This window comes from Pongo abelii, chromosome Y (assembly GCF_028885655.2).
Source record: "Pongo abelii isolate AG06213 chromosome Y, NHGRI_mPonAbe1-v2.0_pri, whole genome shotgun sequence".
Classification (NCBI taxonomy): Eukaryota; Metazoa; Chordata; class Mammalia; order Primates; family Hominidae; genus Pongo; species Pongo abelii.
Window position 1 is genome coordinate 45992803 of NC_072009.2, and position 21183 is coordinate 46013985.

Consider the following 21183-nt stretch of genomic DNA (forward strand, 5'->3'; position numbering starts at 1 on the left):
CCTGATAAGAAAAAAGAATTCTCCATAAAATAATTTTCTTCTATTTAACAAGATACTTTTGTACATAAAGGTTTTCCATCAATTTTTTGGTAGAATTATGTTTTAAACCTTCATAGGATGTGAAATTATAAAGCAGAAAACATGTGTCGTCTCTCTCTGGTGTTCCTGGAATTTCTTTTTTTATCGTATAATCCCATTTATATGAAATATCCAGAATATGCAAATCCATAGAGACAGAAAGCAGACTAGTAATTGCAAAGGGATGAGGAGGAAAGAATAGAGTGTGACTGCTAAAGCATATAGGATTTTCCTTTATCATCACTGCCTCCCCACAGTGGTGACAGTCATAACCTTATTAGTAAGCTAAAAACCAATGGATTATATATTTCATTTATGTTTGTTTGTAGAGTCTAAGGTCTCACTATGTTGCCTAGGCTGTTCTTGAATTCCTGCCTCAAGCAATTCTCCACCTCAGCCTCCCCAGCTACTGGGATTACAGGCATAAACCACCATATCCAGTTCTGAATATACACATCAAAATTGTAAATTTTATTGTATGATATGTATATCTCAGCTAAAAAAAAAAGAAAACAGGGAGTTCTGTACTGATATGATATAATCTCCAAATATATTAAGTAAAAAAAGAGAGATACAGAATAGTGTGTGCAATGTACTACTATATTCTTAAAAAAATTATACACACATATATATATACACTATCCAGGCATAAAACCTCTCAAAAGACATACGGGGAACCAGTAACATTATTTCCTAAAGCGAAGGATCCTGGAGTGCCTGTGGATATTGTGGTCTGGAAGGGAGACCTAACTTTTCAATATGCTCTTTTGTACCTTTTAAATTTTGTACAGAGTACGACACTTCCCTAATTTTCTGATTTATAGAAAGAAAAAAGGAATACTCTGATGCTTTCTCTTTAGTCTTTAGTTTTATTTTAAGAGATCATCTGCATTTTTTCTGTAATAAACTTAAAACATATCCACCCATTTTGTCAGATTTATTTATTCCTTAGCGATTTGTTGTAAAAGTACAGTTTTTGTCTCAATCCTTAATAATACTATATTCATTATATTTCAGGTGTTTGGGTTTCTCATGGAGGAAAAGAAACACAGGCATAAACCTCTATACTATCCACCTGCTACTCCTGCACATGATTTGAATAAAGTGTTACTGATACTTGAACAATTTGTATGATGTCGGCAGAGTAATATCAACAAGAATCATTATAAAGTAGCTGGCCTTATAAGTCAAGAGTTATGATATTTGATCCACTGTTAATACATTTCTAGATCTGATCTAGATTATTTTCTTAATTAATTATTTATTTATTTATTTATTTATTTTTATTTCTTTTGAGATGGAGTCTCACTCAGTTGCCCAGGCTGGATTGCAATTGTGCGATCTCAGCTCACCGCAAGCTACACATCCCAGGTTCACGCCATTCTCCTGCTTCAGCCTCCTGAGAAGCCAGGTCTACAGGCACCCACCACCATGCCCCGGCTAATTTTTTTTTTTTTTTTTTTTTTTGTATTTTCACTAGAGATGGAGTTACACCGTGTTAGCCAGGATAGTCTTGATCTCTTGACCTCGTGATCCACACACCTTGGCCTCCCAAAGTGCCAGGATTACAGGCGTTAGCTACTGCACCCAGCCAATCTGATCTACATTATTTTCTGGATCTTCTGGTATATTGCAGGGCAACTGATGCATGATTTCTTCCTTGTGGGATGTTGTGGCTTCTTCATAAAGAACCTGAATAATCTCACACTGAATATTGTCTGTTAGAGTCTTCTTATTATAACCCCTTGTTTCAAGTCTTTCATACAATACATTGTTATCTGTCCTCAGCACAAAAACTACATGAAACCAGCATTTAAGGAAGAAATCAAAACCGTGGTAATCAACAATAACTCCACCTTCTCTCATTTGGTTATCTAACTCATCAACTACTCTGTCTTCATCTAAAATGGGACAATCATACTCTTCATCATAGCCATCATACAATTGCTCTTCTCAAGATAAATCACCCACATTAATGTATTTCAGTCCTGATATTGATGCAAGTTCTGTGCCTAGTAAGGTTCTTCCAACGCCTGGGGTACTGGTGAGCAGGATGCTGAGAAGCAATGATGGCTTGCTGTGATGGCACCGAGTGCCTTGTTCACATGTCCTTTGCACTACTGTTCTTGGAATTTCTAAAACAAATCCTGATGCCTCTCAATACCTCCACAACTCCCTTCACACATTTTTGACTTGAGAAACCACATATTTATTTAAAAATTGCATAACATAGAGGTCTCCAGAAATGTGTGCATATTTCCCCAGTTCCCAAAACTAATGAAATCTAGTCAGATCATGTAGATTCTTACAGATTCTGGGAGGACTTTTGTTTTCAGTGTGAATGCACTGGAAGATTCTGGGAGGGAGAAAGGAAGCCGTAGAATATTGAAGAGCATAGTAAGCATGGGACAGGAACATGTTTCTCTGTGACAGCAAGAAAAATAAAATTAGGCTTTTCTAAAACAATTTCCATTAGAACAGAGATGACCAAACCATATTTAAACTCTTGCTTTCTCTGTGACCTTTGGACCTCTCCTATGGGTTACCTGCTCATTTATTTTTACCTTGCTTTGTATATGGCTGTTGCCTCCTCTCTTTTCACAATGCAGGAATTTTTTCTTTGCTACAGACTATCCACCAGAGTTTTTTTTTTTTTTTCCCCACAATAGTAATTGGGCTCACCAGAATATGCCCAACTCCCAGCGTCTTCCTCAGGAAAGAATTAAAGCTGTAGTGTATGTGTTGAAATGTTTTTCCTTTCAAGAGATTGCCTAATGAATAGACATGGAGTGCTGAAGGACATGATGGAGTCATACAGATAACAGTTGTGTCTGATGAGAAGAAAGGAAATTGCAGCACTAGAGAAGCTGCAATACCACAGAGAGTCAACTGGGGAAGAAAATAGGTAATCAATCTAAAAACAATGAAACAAATTATATTTAACTGAGAAATACACACAGATTCAGAGAAGAAATACCTGAGAATGCATCTGTGAAGCCCCCAGAATCTATAGCCTGGATGACTGCTGTTAATATCCCCCTTTACTAAGGCAGTTTATTTATTTATTTATTTATTTATTTTTGAGAAAGAATTTTGCTGTGTAGCCCAGGCTGGAGTGCAGTGGAGCAATCTCAGCTCACTGCAACTTCCGTCACATGGGTTCAAGCGATTCTCTTGTCTCAGTCTCCTTAATGGCTGGGATGAGAGTTGCACACCACAATACTCAGCTAATTTTTTTTGTATTTTCAGTAGAGACGGGTTTTGCTATGTTAGCCAGCCTGGTCTCAAAATCCTGGCCTCGAGTATCTTCATGTCTTGGTCCCCCAAAGTGCTGGGATAACAGGCCTGAGCTACTGTGCCCAGCCATGGCAGGCTTTAAATGCTAGATTTGATGGACATTGTATAATTTTCCAGATCTTATGAAAAAATTACAAGTCATACGAAGAATTTGGGAAATACACTTCACTGGAAGAAACACAATAAATATCCAGAAATTGACTCTTAAGTAATGAAGATTTTTGCATATGTGATAAAGAATTGAAAACAATTAAAAGTTCTCAGTGAACAAAAATAAAACAAAAATAAACAATTGAATAACATTTAAAAATAATAAATGACCAAAATGTGATATCAACAAAGATATGAAACCTTTTTCTAAAAACCCAACAGAAATTGTGGCATTGAAGGATCCAATAACTGGCATTTACAAATTCACTACAGAGACACAACAGCAAAAAATGGATCAAAAAAAGATTCAGAAAATTAAACATATATTATTCACAAATATTTAGGCCTGGAAACTAGTTTTTGAAAAAAATGGAAAAAAATGAGTGTGAAATATGAGACTTACTGGACAACATCAAGTAGACCAATATATTCAGAGAAGAGTCTTATAAAAAGAATATAGGAAGAAAATGACATAAATGTTATTTGGAAGGAAAAGAGGAGATTCTGAGAACCTTACACGTTTCTGTGATGAAACAAAAATAATAGTAACCAAGAATAATTGATCTGGAAAACACTGTACTTCAAAAATTAGAAAAAATAAAACATTTTTAAGTTTAAAATAAAAAATCTAATGTTGCTTACTACTAAAATAACCCTAGAAAAAATGCATATGATAGTCAATTATGTTGAAACATTAAATGATGCTGGACAGCATCATAAAACCATATGAAAATATAAAGCTCTCTATTAAATATAAGTATATACACTGATACAAAATTTGCTATTGTAATAAAAATGGTGTATTAAATTCTTAAATCTCTGTGAAAATACACACAATATATAGTGACATAATTTGTAACATTAGTAAGAGAGTGGGGAAAGTAAAAATGAATATATTTTGTATGCTGTTAACTTGAATTTGAAGGCAAAAGCTGTTTGCCATGGGGACCTTAGCACTGGGCGAGGGATGAGGTAAACCTGCCATTTTGTCTCCCTTAGTTTTTCCATCTCCCCCTACTCTGCATAGGGATTTTTCTTGGTCTGGAGGAATAGTCAGTGTGGACAGGCTCTATTCTGCACACACAGACAGGTGTAGGTAGGCATGGCATCTATAGAGGGGGCCTGGGATTCTAAAAAGAATTAAATATTCAAAAAGTGGAAACCTGAGAATTTTGGGAAAGATTCTCCGGGCTTTGGGCTGGGGAAATGGTAAGTCTTTGCTTCCAGCCATGTGGTTTCTCATCAGAGTTGTTGGGACCATCTTCCTGCAGGTGTCCCTTAGGGAGATGTTGCAGGAGATTTAGCCAGTGCTGATGGTCCATGAAAAAATGTGTCACTGCACTTGCTTCTCACTGCACCTGGACAGAAACACGCCAAACCACTTCCCAGGGCTGCAAAACAGTGAGGAGATGGAGGAGGTCTCAGGGCTGTGTATGAAGGAAGGCTGGATTGGAAGTTGGGTAGACTGCCTAGAGGAGGGACCCCAAAAGAAGGGCCAGGCAGGACTTCCCCAATCCTTGGATGTCTTGTGTCACAGATAAGCATATGAATGTAGGATTGGAGCACACGCCTGCTTCTCAGCCTGTCACACCAACACCTTATAACTTCATAGCCCACAAGTTAAAGAGCGGAGTTGTGATTCTAAAAAAATCAGGCAGTATCAAGCCAGCCTTCATATAAGCCCAATCAAATTCTATAAAGACAAATGATGTCTTGCGGAAAAAAGAAATACAAAAAACTTAAAAAGATCCACAGTATTTGAGTGGGGAAATCTGCCCAGTACAGCACCAACTGCTGTGGTGAGATTCACCTGGTTGTAAAGCAAAATCTCTCATGTACTCATGTTCCCTGGGGAAAAGCCACTCATGTTCCCAGGGTCTACCTGCTTGCTAAGAGGAAGTGTGGAAAAGATTTGTAGCTCAATGGTGCCCATAGTTGATCACAGAACCTTTCCTCTTTCCCAAAACAGCCACCATTAAAATTCAGTGAAACACAAACTGGAAGATAGTCCTGAATTTCGAGGCCCTGGGGAGTCCTCAGCACACCCCTGCATTAGGGCTGCCCAAAAAGGCAGCTCTAAATGCTCCATCTACCCAAGACACTAGTGAATAAAAAGCAGTTAGCCTTGTCAGCTCTTCAAGACCCACATGTGATTCAGAGGCATTTGTCAGAAGATTCTTTGTAAGAAAGGATCTCTGCCCACTAGCAGACAGGAGTGTGTGTCTGTGTGAGTGTGTGTGTGTGTTGAAATTAGAACCCCACCTAATGTGTTCATTATGGAATTTGAAAATGGAAGCCTAAAGTTGAAAATTGAAATCACCCACGAGAGCATCTTGCAAACTATTTTCTGTGCTAGATGCGATGTTTTAGGGTACAGGGCACTGGTAACATCCTACTTCCCTCTCCTTGAAAGAACTACACACACTATTCAAGGCCTGCTTCCACTTGAGCCGCTCCCAAGAGCAGCTTAAGAGCCTGGGCCCATCTGCCAACTTTAGCAGGGCTGACTAAAGCTGCTTGTTTTTCCCGAGTATCTTCTCCAATGACCTGAGAGGTGGGGGAGACATTGGGGCCAGGATTGAAAAGAGGGATGGGGAGCATGGAGGCCAGAGGCTGAGGACCAGGTTTTCCCACCTGGAGGGGTCTGGCCTAGAGGCACTCAAACCAGGGTCAAATTTAGGTGGAGAGATCTGGTCTTGGGTGGCCCTGTGCTGACTACCAGCCTTGAGTCCCTCAAACAGTAGGAAGTGAAAGAATGGCTTGCAGATGAGCCTCACTGACAGTGTGCCACCTGCGTACATCTTGCCAGGGACCCAGGAGGGACCATGGTGTCTCCAGAGCCAAGATTGGAAGGTGGAACTCCCAAAGGGAGCAAAGAAGAGGGTCCTAAGTGAAATGAAGATCTTATTTCTGCTTGACCATTCTTGAAGCGTTTTCAGTGCCTAAAAGTAATTAGCATGAGCATCTGGAAACCACTTCCTGGAAACTGCAAGATGCAAAGGGATTTCATGTACCTCTTTGTAATTACAGATTAGGACAAGAAGTGCCCCATCACTGCATCCGCATGGGGCTTTTACTGGATCCAGTAAGTCTCTGCCAGCTCCCTACAAACTCCTGGGATGTCATTTTTTCTGGGTCTGTGGACAGACATCCAGGGCACTTGCTCAGTGCCCACTTCCTCCTTGTAGGCCTACAGCCTATTGCTCAACCCCAAGCCCACTAGCCCTTGCTTCCTAAGCCATTCGCCACTGAAGCTGCTCAAGTACCACAGCCTGAACTTCACAAAACACTTTGTCATGCCAAGAAAGAAAAGGTAAGTCTGCCAGGCATGGTGTCTCATGCCTGTAATCCCAAAACTTTGGAAGGCCAATGTGGGCAGATCACAAGGTCAGGAGCTTAATATCAGCCTGGCCAATACAATGAAACTCCACCTCTACTAAGAATGCAAAAATTAGCTGGGTGTGGTGATGCATGCCTGTAGTCCCAGCTGCTCAGAGGCTGAGGCAGAAGAATTCCTTGAATCCAGTGGGTGAAGGTTGCAGTGAGCTGAAATCATGTTGATTCACTCCAATTTGGGTGACAGAGTGAGATTTCTTCGCAAAAAATAATAGAATAGAATAGAATAGAATAGAATAGAATAGAATAGAATAGAATAGAATAGAATAGAATAGAATAGAATAGAATAGAATAGAATAGGATGAAATAAAATAGAATAAAATATAAAATAAAATAAAATGTAATGTCACTGTTTCATCTCCCCCTGACCTGTGTCATGTTCCAGGGGCTTACTGGATGAACCAGCCAGCCAAAACTCCAGAGTTTCCACCCAAACAATCTGCCCCCACTGCTTGAGTTCCCTCTAGGGAGCTGTCAGTATGACAGGGGGCATCCACAGGAGTGGTGGCAATTTGCTTCTATCTGACCTCAGGGCAGATTATCAGGGCAAGAACATTCTAGAGCAGATGGAAGTCTCAGAAAAGTAGCCTATGGCAGTGTTCTGGGCCCAGTGGTCTCTGTGTCTCCCTCTCCCCTGATTGTCATGAGGTCCAGAACCACACACTCACCCAGATCACTGCTCCATTGCACGTGTGCAGCTGGATGGCTCCCCAGGCAGAGGCTGCCATGGACCGTGTGCACACAGAGAATGCCTACACTTTGAGGCTGTACTATGAGGAGAACATTCCTGAACAGGGTCATGCAGACTGATCCTTCCCTCAGTGGGAAACCCCTGCCTCCTGAGTACTAGACAGAATTCTGTGCACTTTCCTGGAGGCTCCATGCTGGGTCTTTTCATTTGGAAATTTGAGGTTGTCCATAGGGAGGTAACAAAAGAGACTTCTCCTCCATTTGGAAAAAAAAAAAAAAAGAAGAAAGAAAGAAAAAGGAGACTTCTAAGAGCACATTGTGGGGCACAGGCTGAGCCTTTGCCTCCCACCCTGGTCCCTCTATGGTCCCAGGACTGAAAGAAGGAGCTGCAGACAATGAGGGAACTGCTCTGCAAGAACTGGCCTGAGTGGCTGCTTCAAAAAAGAACCACAGTCAAAGTGCCTACAGACCCTAGTGACTGACTGGCAGCCTCAGTCCCACCTACCATCTGCAGGCAGGTTTTCTTGCTGGCAGAATGTAACCAAGGAAAGCAGGAATAAGTCCAGCCCTCTCAGTCACCCCAAAGGCTGTCTGGGGTTCCTTGCAAGGCCTTCTAGCTTTCTGCTTCTTGGAAGACCATCCAAGCATCTCTTTCTGGCCTTGGAGACTTTGATTCCCTGGAAGGAGAAGGCCCTACTTTTCACTAGGCTAAGCGGCCAGATCCATCCAGCTCTCCCCTTTCAGTAGCAACCAATGGGCTCTCACCTGGGCACACACTGCCCAACCTTGGCCCTTCTAAGGCAGGAGCTCATTTGTCTTACAGGTTCAGCTTACTAGGGCTTAAAAGTTATCAGTGCTGTTATTAAGATTTAGAAATTAGGGGGAAAGAGTTGCCTTGAAAAATTTCCCCTAATCTTATCTTGGAGATCATCAGCACCGGTGACAGCATAGGCAGGGCTGCTGAGGATGCTGGGGGAGAGTGCCCAGCCTGTCCAGCAAGCTGGTCCTTGCCAGAGGTGGCTCATGACCCAACCCCTGAGAGAAGCAGACAGACATCCCAGTAAAGAGCTGGGGTGTATAGATCAGGGCAGCCCAGGCACACTGATGGTGGCTTGGCACTACCTCCCATTAAGGGGTGTCACCACAGCTGACTCTTGGAGCCAGGGGGTGATTTTCAATGTGTGCAAGGCAGTCAGCTCCATCAGCTATACAGCTTTCAGCACTCAATTCACCTTGGACATCTCACCAGAAAGCAGTGGGGACTGGCCAATGGAGAAGCTTTGCAAAGTGGGACAGAGCATCATGGGGTGGGGGATCTGGGGCCTGCCTGCTCATCTGAGCATTCTTCCTGAGGGTGTGCTTTGCAACCAAACAGTGACTGTTTTCATGTTGTCTATTTATTTATGGGCTTAAAATATCCTAATATTTCATTTATAGTAGTTTCAGGCTTGTATTTCTGTATTTGTAAAAATTTTATTAGAAGAAAGTCCACTTCGGACAACAATATTTTAGAAGATCTTAAGGTGGCATAGACTTTCATGTCACAATAGCTACTGTTGACCTCTTTTTGCTACCTTTGTACAAAGTATACACAGAAAGTGCAGCCAGAGGAGATGAGGCCAAGTGTCTAGAGCAGAACTGCCTGGGCTTGCTTGCTTGTCTGCCATCATGTGGACTCTGGCTGTGAGGCGGTGCCCACCCTGGATCTACACACCCCACCCCCTCTCCTGAGTAACCAACACAAGGCAGTGCTAATTAGCAGGTGAGTGATGGGCATCAGGCAGCCCAATACCATCTGGGAAGATTTGAACATCATCTAGGCTGGGGCTGTGGGGAGCAGGAGCTGTGGCTCTCTTCACTTGTTATGGCACCACCCACAGATGCATCTGCCCTGTGCTGTTTCTCCAGGAATCAACTGCCCATGGTCCTGAGCCTGTCATGCCATGCCTGCTACCTCACACTGCCTGTGTTTGGAAAAACATCCTGAGGTGGTACTGCTGGATGTGAGCACTGGCAAGAGGACAGCACCTTTGTCTTGGGGGATTAGGAGCTGACCAGATAGCTCCCGACTGCCTCTAGAACAAGTGGGGGCTGGTTCTGCAATTAATGACATCTCCCAAAAGATGTGTTGGCAATAGCTCAAGGAATATTTGATGCAGAGGCCTAAATGAAGACACATGAATGGAGTGTGTGGATATCAGTTAGCAGCTGGGAAATAGGTGCCTCCAAGGTCTCATCCTCTAACAACTGTGGAACATGCCCAAGCCATGAGTGTATACACCTAGAGTGAATATATCTGGCTGTTGCTTTTGCTGCCACTATCCCCAAGCTCAATCTCACTTAAAATCTGGATTTTAAATAGAAAAGATAAGAGGCTTTTTTGTGTCCTGGAATAGGAAGCCAGAGATCTGTGTAGGGGTGGCACTGGGTGCACATTAGTTTTGTGACAGGATGAGGGTTGCAGTGTTTTTTTTAATCATCATAGGCCTGGTCTGGTTGTAACTCTGAGTGATGGGGAGGAAGTCAGCAGTGGTGGTCATGTAGATATCTACGTGCCCAACCCTGGCCTGCCTGCTCTCAGACATATCTAGAGGCAACACCACAGGCCCTGACTTATCTCCTTACTCCTTGTATATCAGATGGGAATACCCAGAAGCTACAGTCTGAATGTATTATTCTCCCATTTTGACCTGAGCCACCTAACACACACTGGGGGTGGGTGGGTGAAGGGTCCAGGGGAAAGCAGGGCTGGATCATGGATCCTGGTGGAAATTTAGAGATACAGGAGTGGTTGTCACCTCTCTGTGGAGCCCAGCTCCCTACCTGATCCTTGCCACACAGCCCCATCTACAGAGAGCAGCTCTGGTAAGTTTGGGGATCCCTAAGGCCTGAGGCTGCTCCCTGTCACCCCTGTCTGTGCTCCTTACCTTTCCTGCTGTCAGAGCCCAACATGAAGGGAGAGGTTGATGCCCTGTGAGCCTGAAGGAGTTGTGTCTGACTGGAGCTTCTGTCTGGGGTTTTGCATAGAGTTACCTATGAATATAGTCTGTCCAGATACCTTATTTCAAAGGAAGTGAGCATGAACTAGCAAGTGCAGCAACCCCACACTTGATAAATAAATTTTTCTTGTCTTTAAACCATCACATTTTCATTTCACATTGGAATAAGGGAAGTGAAACCTGCTGCAGCAGCCTCACCCATGTGTTCTGTAACCCAGACTCATTTGGTTGTGAGGGCTGTTGTCAGAAATGTTATGAAAAGAAGAATATGTATAAATTTAATCAAATGTAAAATTATGCTTATAATGTCATTTATGTGGGAGATAAGAGGGTGGAGTAACAGGCACTTAGTTGGAGTTCACCCAACTGTCGCTTTCCAGGCTCATGAGTGTGGCTTTGGTGAACCTCACCTGACACTGGGGACAGAAGAGAAAAGGCCAGCATGAAGGCTAAGTGGGGGAGAGGTGCCAGGCTGTGGGGCTAGGCCCTGGGCATGCTGAGCCTGTTAGGTCACTGGACATCTAACTGCCCAGGAACTGGCCCTTGACACATGAGTTGAGGTAAGAGGATTGGGCAGCACTCTTCAGGAGTCACGCTGCTGGGAGAATGGAGGAGAATCTACAACTGGCCATACTAGGGTAAGTTTTAGAGTGATCTGGACACTCTTGGAGAGCTAATGAGTTGGGAGGAAGGCAGTCCCTCAGGTGCATCTGATGACTGGAGCCTATGGTTCTCGGAGGGGAGGGGTTGTCTGTGGGGGTGGCATGACCCTATGAGAGGAAGAGTTTACAGCTTTTACAGCTGGTCGCTCTTGCTCAGCAATCCCTCCTCAGAGTAAGCATGTTATCAGCCACGTGTATAAGTGAATGTCTTTTGAAGTGTTTAGAGAGTGCTCTATCTCTTAGAAATTCCTTTCCCCTGGCCTTGTCCAGTGAACACAGTTCACACAGCTAACACCTGTTCTTGAGATGTCTTCACCATGCAAAGCTGAGAATGGATTGGGTTTAGTTACCGTTGTGCCTTCTCCTCACCTGAGAGGCCTATTTTCTTTGGTTGATTCCTTAACTGTATTACTGTCGGTCACCTTTTGACAACTCCAATGACAAGTGGCTGTTGCTTCATTAAAAAAAAAAAAGAAGGCTATGAATGTGAAACCCTCCTCTTCTACTCTCTTTCTCTTAGGTGAAAGATTTTCTTTTTTAAAAAAGGGTACATAGTGGTATCCCAGCAGGTGGAGTGTGAGAACTGACTTGTGCTAGGCTATGGTGTCATTGTGGATGGGCACTTCTTCAAGATGGAAAACCAAGTCTCACTGAGTTGCAAGAGCCATACTAGCCCTTCTCCACATCCCCCACTGTGGGCTTTCACTTATCTCCCATGCTTGAATTTTTTAACATACATATTTTTATATATGTATACACACACATACATACACATACAGGTCTCACTCTGTCACCCAGGCTGCAGTGCAGTGGCTGAATCATGGGACACTGTAGCCTCAAACTCTTCAGCTCAAGTGATGCTTCCACCTCAGGCTCTCAAGTAGCTAGGACTGCAGGCAAGCAATGCTACACCCAGACAATTTGTAAATCTTTTTCTTGAGACTGAGCCTACTTATGTTGCCCAGACTGGACTTGAACTTCCAGGATCAAGCAATCATCCCACATTCAACTCCCAAAGTTTTAAGATTGCAGCTGTGAGCTACCAAACTCAGCCAAAAATATATTTTTTAAAGAACCGTTACAACCAAATTATAAGTTATGATTGCACCACTGCTCTCAAGCCTGGGCAGCAGAGCAAGACCTTATATCCAAAAACAAAGCAAAATGAAACAAAAAAAAATACTTACAACCAAATTAAACTTTGAAGATTATATCATCTGTGTCCAGCCCTGCCCTTCAAGCTATCAGAGTTAAATATAATGATTATTGAGAAAACAGTTAGATAGTATTAAGAAATTTCTGTGTATTCTCCATCTGAGACTGAGGTATTCTAAATGTGGCCCAAATATTTTCTCACCACTACCTTCAGAATCTAAACTAGCAAGTCAAATCTGGGCACCTGCAGAGGACAGTTGGTCGTTTTCAAGTAGAAAGAGAATTACCCCCATTAATAAGAGTAATACGGTGATTCTCAAAAACAGAAGTCAAACTGAGATGCAGCACAGTCAGGGCACAACTACCATGGCATAACCTCCTCACACAGAATGATTGAGGAGCCTTTCTTAGATTAGCAAATTTGGGCAATATAATTCTCGCTTATTCATTCCCGGCCCTTGCTTCCCACCTGATTCCCAATGGCCACCTCACGATGTGGTCAGCAGTGGAGTGCAGTGTGGTAAGAGAGGGGCTCAGGGATGGGACGGGGGTCTTTACTGCATTATCAAAATGCCTAAAAAGTTGTGAAAAAGGTGTCCAAATGTTCTTCTTCCTACCTTTAAATAGCTGTTAAGATGCATTATGCAACAGATTCTGGAGGGGAAAGAACAAGTGCATTTCAAGTCTCAGCTCACTTCTTAATTAGCTGTGATACTCTGGACATGTGACTCCAACTATTTGAGCCTGTTTGCCTGTTCACCCAAGACAATCCTAAGCAAAAATAACAAAGCTTGTGTCATCATGCTACCCAACTTCAAACTATATTACAAAGCTATAACAGCCAATACAATATGGTACTAGTACAAATCAGATATATAGACCAATGGAACAGAACAGACACCTCAGAAATAACACCATGCATCTACAACCATCTGATCTTTAATAGTCCTGACCAAAACAAACAAAGGGGGATAAAAATTCCTGTTTAACAAATGGTCCTGAAAAAACGGGCTAGGCATATGCAATAAACAGAAACTGGACCCCTTTCTTACATCTTATAAAATCATTAACTCAAGATGGATTAAAGTTTTTTGTTTTGTGGGTTTTTTTGGGATGGAGTCTCACTTTTTTGTCCAGGCTGGAGTACAGTGGATTGATCTCGGCTCAATGCAACCTCCATTTTCAAATAGAAAAGGAAATATCTTTCTAGCAATTCTCCTGCCTCAATCTCCTAAGTAGCTGAGATTACAGGTGCCCACCCCTACATCTAGATAATTTTTGTTATTTTTAGTAGAAACAGAGTTGCACCATGTTGACCAGGCTGGTTTCGAACTCCTGACCTTGTGATTTGCTTGCCTCAGACTCCTAAAGTGCTCAGATTACAAGGGTGAACCACTGCACCTGGCTGGATTAAAGTCTTAAATGTAAAAACCCAAACCATAAAAACCCTAGAAGAAAACCTAGGCAATACCATTCAGTACACAGGCACTGACAAAGACTTCATGACTAAAACACTGAAAGCAATTGTAACAAAGAAAAATTGACAAATTAGATCCAATTAAACTAAAGAGCTTCTGTACTGCAAAAGAAGCTGTCATCAGTGTGAACAGGCAGCCTACAGAATGGGAGAAAATTTTTGCAGTCTATCTATCTGACAAAGGTTGAATATCCAGAATCTAGAAGGAACATAAACAAATTCACAAGAAAAAAACAAACAAACAATACCAGGAGAAAGTGGGCAAGGGATATTAACAGACTCTTCTCAAAAGAAGACATTTGGCTGGGTAAGGTATCTCGGGCCTGTAATCCCAGCACTCTGGGAGACTGAGGCAGGAGGATCATTAGACCAGCCTGGCAAACTTGGGGAAACCTCATCTGTACTAGAAATACAAAATTAGCTGGGCGTTTGGGTAGGCCCCTGTAATCCCAGCTTCTCAGGAGGCTGAGGCAGGAGAACCAGTTGAAGCTGGGAAGCAGACATTGCAGTGAGCTGAGATCCCACCACTGCACTGCAGCCTGGGTAACAGAGCAACACTTCGTCTAAATAAATAAATAAATAAATAAATAAATAAATAATAAAAGAGATATTTACGTGACCAAAAAGCCTAAACCTTATTTTCACTGGTCATTAGAGAAATTCAAATCAAAACCACAATGAGATACAATCTCCCACCAGTTAGAATGGCAATTATTTAAGTTAGGAACCAGCAGATGCTGGTGAGGCTGTGGAGAAATAGATATGATTTTACACTGTTGGTGGGAGTGTAAATTAGTTCAACCATTGTGGAAGACAGTGTGACAATTTCTCAAAGAAACAGAAATATCATTTGAGCCAGCAATCCCATTACTGGGTATATACCCAAAGCATTATAAATCGTTCTACTATAAAGACACATGCACACGTATGTTTATTGCAGGATTGTTTACAATAGCAAAGAATTGGAACCAACCCAAATGCCCGTCAATGATAGACTGGAGAAAGAAAATTAGGCACATATACACTATAGAATATTCTGTAGCCATAAAAAGATGAGTTCATGTCCTTTGCTGGGTCATAGATGAAACTGGAAATCATCGTCCTTAGCAAACTAACACAGGAATAGGAAATCCAACACCACATGTTCTCATTCATAAGTAGAAGTTGAACAGTGAAAACACATGGACACAAGGAGGGAAACATCACACACTGGGGCCTGTGTGAGAATGGTCAAGAAAAGGGACAGCATTAGGAGAAACAGCTAAAACATGTGGGGCTTAAAACATAGATGGCGGATTGATAGGTGCAGTAGAGGGGCACGGTGGCTCATGCCTGCAATCCCAGCACTTTCTGAGGCGGAGGTGGGTGGACCAACTGAAGTCAAGAGTTTGAGATAGGTGCAGCAAACTACTATGGCACATGTAAACTTATGGAACTAACCTGCACGTTTTGCACATGTATCCCAGATTTTAATTAAAAAAAAAAAAAGCACTAAGGCTGATGGGGAGGGTGGTAGGGGCAAGCGTGGGGGTAGGGGCGGGAGTGGGTGTGCCCTGGAACTTTATCCGTCAGTGTAGGTGGCGTGGGAACCGCCCAATCAGGCACGCAGTTGGAGAGGAAGGGATGGCGTGGCTTCCGGCGTTTGGCAGGAACTTTTTCTCTCCCTTGCACGGGAACTTGGGAACCATCTCTCCTCTTCCGCCTTCTCCACGTTGGGAGCTCCAGGAGACTTCCTCACAGTCTCTGTTAATAGCTCACAGTCTCTGTGACGCATAGCTAAGATACCAGGACATCCTGCAAGCTGTGAAATGGTGAGTATGGGGGTTCGGCATCCCAAGAGAAGAGATCAGGCTGTGAAACTGGCAGGACCTGCCCCTCCACAGTCATCTCCTGTGTAACACGGTGAAACCCCATCTCTATACATGTATGGATATATTCCCTGACCCTTAATTATATTCCATTAATGTGTATATATTGATCTCTTTTCTACAACTTGGCAGAATTTGATTATTAGTGTTAACAGTTTTATTATTACTTAGGATTTTAATTATATATGTAAAATTATAACATCTATGTGTAGAAATAAGCTTATTTATTTTCCAATTGGAATGTTTCTTATCTTGTATTGCTCAATTATTCTCACCTGATTTGTATTGCAATTTTGATCAGAAGTAATGAACGCAGCTATGCTTGTCTTGTTCCTGATCTTAAGGAGAAAGCATTTAGTCTTTCACCATTGCATGTAATGGTAGTTTTGAGGTTTTTTAGGTACTTTTTTATGTTAAGGAAGTTTTAGTCTATATCTAGTTTACTAGATGCTCTTATAAAAACCTTTTGCATTATGTCAAATTTTTTCTCCATCAATTGAGATGATAATTTTTTTCCCTAAAAATCATTCTACTGAGTTGGTATATTGCATTGACTAACTGCAATTGTTAGAGTGAGAAAAATTGGTTTACGTCTTTTAATGTTTAAAACAAATAATCAGTGAAGCCATCTGATTCTCGACTTTTCTTGTTAGTATGATTTTGATAATTTATGCAGTCTTTTGCTAGTTACAGTTTGTATTAGACTTATTCAGGGAAATAGAAGGAATAGAACAAATATCTACCTCTTTGTGAATATCTATGTCTGTGTTAATATATGGGACAGAGCCCTTTTGGGTTGTCATGGCGGTATCTTCTGCACAGGATGCCTTTCTCAGAAATCTCTGGGCTGGTTTAGAGAACCGTCTGTTCTTCCACTCACCTCATTTCAGTGCTGGCCCTTGTTGGCAACAGCAAGCTTCTGCCCTGCACCAGAGGAAACAGAGTGTGACCGGATTAAAGCCTTTTTGTCAATCTCCTATGTGGAGCTCTGCAAAGACAGTAACTGGCAGCCAGATTTGGAAGACTCAGAGCTATTTCTGGCCATCAGTGATACTCCTTATACCCCATGAAACTTTCTGCTCCCCAGATGAGGCATAGACTTATGTCTGCACAGACCTTCAGCCTTGGAAATCACCAGATAACAGCTCCAGGGCACAGAACAATCAATTCATGTGGATGAGTACCACAGCTGCCTTTGCCTTCCTCCTTTGCCAGCCATGACCTGGTTTGTAAACGTGAGCTATCAGTATTCTAACAACCCAACAATCTGCTCCTCCTCAGAATGGGACAGCCTCATATGACATTCCCCTACACACAAAATTTAACATTAAATAGTTATCCTTTTGTATTTGGCTTGTTTTATGTAGTATAATGTCTTCAAGTTTCATCCATATAGTAGCATGTATCAGCATTGCAATTTTTTTTTTTTTTTTTTTTGAGATGGGATCTCTTTTTTCACTGAGACTGGAGTGCACAGCAATGCAATTATGACTCACTGCTGCCTCAATCTCCCCAGCCTCAAGTGATCCTTCTGACTCACATGGACCTCCCCTGTGGCTGGGACTGTAGGCACACACCACCAAGGCCAGCAAATTTTTGTACTATTTGTAGAGATGGAATTTTGCTATGTTATAAAAATTGGTGTGAAAGTATCAGTGCATAAGTGAATAAAATTTAAAAACCCAAACACATCTGTGCATGCAGTTCTTAAATTGAATAACAGAGATCAGGCATGGTGGCTCACACTGTAATTCCAAAAGTTTGGGAGGCTGAGATGGGCACATCACTTAAGCTCAGGGGTTCAAGACCAGCCTGGGCAACGTGGCAAAACCCTGTCTCCACTAAAAATTTAAAAATTAGCTGGGCATAGTGGTGCATCCTTGTAGTCCCAGCTATTCTGGAAACTGAGGAATGAGAATCGCTTAAGCCCCAGAGACAGAGGTTGCAGATTAAGTCACTGCATTTAATTAGTTTGGATACACCTGTAGTTGAAACATATGGAAGTGGTCATCTGTTGCTGAAACATACAGTAATTCTATATGGAACTTTCTGATATACTGCCAAACTATTGATCACTGTTGATAAACCATTGGTCACAGTTGATAAACCATTCTCACCAGCCATGCACCAGGGTTCCACTTCACCCATATCCTAGCCAGTATCTTTTTCGTTTTTGCTGTTTTGGTTTTTATATAGCCACCTTAATAGATGTAACGTGGTAGCTTATTGTGGTTTTGATGTGCATGTCCCTCATGACTGGTGATGCTGAGCATTTTTCTGTAGGCTTATTGACCCAGTATAGATTCAAGTCCTCTTCCTTTTTATAAATACTGTTGTTGTTTTGTTTTGTTGTTGAGTCTTAGAAGTTCTTTATATATTCTGCTTATTATATTACACCTTATGTACCTAGTCAGATACATGATTTGCAAATCTTTTCTCCCATTTGCTGGTTGTTTTTCACTCTGTTGTTCATGCTTTTTGTACCAAATTTTAGTATAAGTGAGTTTTTTTTTTTTTTTTTTGGTATCAAAAAACATGAACAACAGAGTGTTTTCATATCAAAAAAACACAAAAGATTCACATTTTCATCAAGTCCAATTTATCTGTTTTTCATTTTGTGGCCTATGCTTTTGGTGTAACAGTCAAGAAACAATCAGCAAATTTAATGTTGTAAGATTTTTGCATATTCTTTTTCCTAAGAGTTTTTAAAGTTTAACTTTTTAAAACTTTTACAGTAGGTTTGGGGGTATATGTGAAAGTTTGTTACGCAGTAAACATATGTCACAGAGGTTCACTGTACATATGATTTCATCATCCATGTATTAAGAACAGTACATGATAGGTATCTTTTCTGCTTCTCTCCCTCTTCCCACCCTCTAACTTCAAATGGACCCCAATGTCTGTTGTTTTCCTCTTTGAGTTCATACATTCTTATTTAGTTCCTACATAAAACTGTGAACGTGCGGTATTTGGTTTTCTGTTCCTGTGTTAGTTTGCTAAGGATAGTAACCTCCAGTTACATCTATGTTGCCATAAAAGACATGATTTCTTTATTTTATGGCTGCATAGTATTCTGTAATGTGTATGTGGCACATTTTCTTAATCTAATCTGTTACAGATAGTATTTAGGTTGATTCCATGTGTTTGCTGTTGTCAATAGGGCTGCAATGAACATTTGCATGTATGTGTCTTTAAGTTACAAAAATTTCTATTTATCTGGGAATATACAGAGTAATGGGATTGCAAGCAGAACTATTGAATGATGGTTCTGCTGTTAGCTCTTTGAGGAATTGCCAAACTGCTTTCCATAATGGTTGAACTAATTTACATTTGCACCATAAGTTCCCTTTTCTCTACAACCTTGCCCACATTTATTGTTTGACTCTTTAACTATAGCCATTCTGACTGGTGTGAGATGACATCTCATTGTGGTTTCTTTCTTTTTTTTCTTTTCCTATTTTGACATGGAGTATCACTCTGTGACCAGGCTGGAGTGCACTGGCATGATCTCAGCTCACTGCAACCTCAGTTTTCTAAGTTCAAATGATTCTCTTGCCTCAGCCTTCTGAACAACTGGGACAACAGATGCACACACCACACCCAACTGATTTTTGTATTTTTGGGAGAGACTGGGACTCACCATGTTGGCCAAGATGGTCTTGATCTCTTGACCTCGTGATCTGCCAGCCTCAGTCTTCCAAAGTGCTGGAATTACAGGCTTGAGCCACTGAACCTGGCCATCTCGTTGAGGTTTAAATTTTCATTTCTCTAATGATCAGTGATGCTGAGGTTTTTTTCATACTCTACTTGGTGACATGCATGTCTTCTTTTGAAAAGTGTCTTTTCATGTGCTTTGTCCACATTTTAATGAGATTTCTTTTATTGTAAATTTAAGTCCCTTATAGATGCTGAGATAGCGGATCTTTTTCAGATGCATAATTTGCAAATGTTTTCTTCCACTCAGTAGGTTCTCCATTTTCTCTGCTGATAGTTTTATTTTCTGCTACGCAAAACTCTTTAGTTTAATCATATCTTACTTGTCAATGTTTGCTTTTCTTACTATTGCTTTTGGTGTTTTTGTCATGAAATCTTTGCACGTTCCTATGTCCAGGATTGAATTGTCTGAATTGTCCTCTAGTGTTTTATACTTTTCAGTTTTATATTTAAGTCCTCAATCTTGAATTTATTTATCTATTTATTTATTTATTCATTTATTTATTTATTTATAGTATATGGTGTAAAGTAGGGGTCTGGCTTCGTCTTCCACATATGGCTAACCAGTTATCCAGGCACAATTTATTGAATAAGAAATCTTTATCTTATTGCTTGTTTTTTTCAGCTTTGTTGATTATCACATGGTCACAGATGTGCAGCCTTATTTCTGGATTCTCTATTCTGTTCCATTTCTCTATGTGCCTGTATATGTATCAGTATCATGCTGTTTTGGTTACTGTAGCCTTGTAGAATAGTTTGAAGTCAGGAAACATGATACCTCCAGCTTTGCTCTTTTTGCTTGAAATTGCCTCATCTATTTGTGCTTTTTTTTTTTTTTTTTTTTTTTTTTTCCCCCCCACAGAGTCTTACTCTCTCACCCAGGCTGGAGTGGAGTTGCAGGATCTCAGCTCACTACAAGCTCCACCTTCTGGATTCACACCATTCTCCTACCTCAGCCTCTTGAATCACTGGGTTACTACAGGTACCCACCACTATACCTGGTAATTTTTTGTATTTTTAGTAAAGACAGGGTTTCACTGTGTTAGCCAGAATGGTCTTGATCTGACATCACCATCTGCCTGTCTCAGCCTCCCAAAGTGTTGGGATTACGGGCATGAGACACCACTCCTGGCCTTCTGGGTTTATATGAACTTTAAAATAGTTTTGTCTAGCTCTGTAAATAATTTCATTGGCAATTTGAAAGGAATAGCATTGAATCTGTAAATTGCTTTGTCCAGTATAGCCATTTTAAACATACTGGATCTTCCCATCCATGAGCATGGGATGTCTTTCCATTTGTTTGTGTCTTCTCTGATTTCTCTAAGCAGTGTTTTGCAATTCTCATTGTAGAGCTCTTTCACCTCCCTGGTTAGTTGTATTACTTGATATTTTATTATTTTTGTGGCAATTGTGAATGAGATGGCCTTTCTGATTTGGTTGTCAGTGTTGCTATCTTTGATGGAGAGAAATGCTAGGGATTTTTGCACATTGATTTTGTATCTTGAAACTTTGCTGAAGTTGTTCATTGACTAAAGAAGTTTTAGAGTTCTAACTACAGGGTTTTCTAGATATAGAATCTTGTTGTCTGCAAACAGAGATAGTTTGACTTTCTCTTTTCCTGTTTGGATGCTGTTTATTTATTATTTTTTTCTGTTGCCTGATTGCTCTGGTCAGGACTTCCAATACTATGTTGAATA

At 41.2% G+C, this 21183-nt stretch overlaps 1 pseudogene; it reads right to left on the bottom strand.

Annotated features, from left to right (window-relative positions):
* Positions 1-1654: 1654 nt before the first annotated feature.
* LOC129053279 (adenylate kinase isoenzyme 6-like) lies at positions 1655-7649 on the bottom strand (annotated as a pseudogene).
* Positions 7650-21183: the final 13534 nt, after the last annotated feature.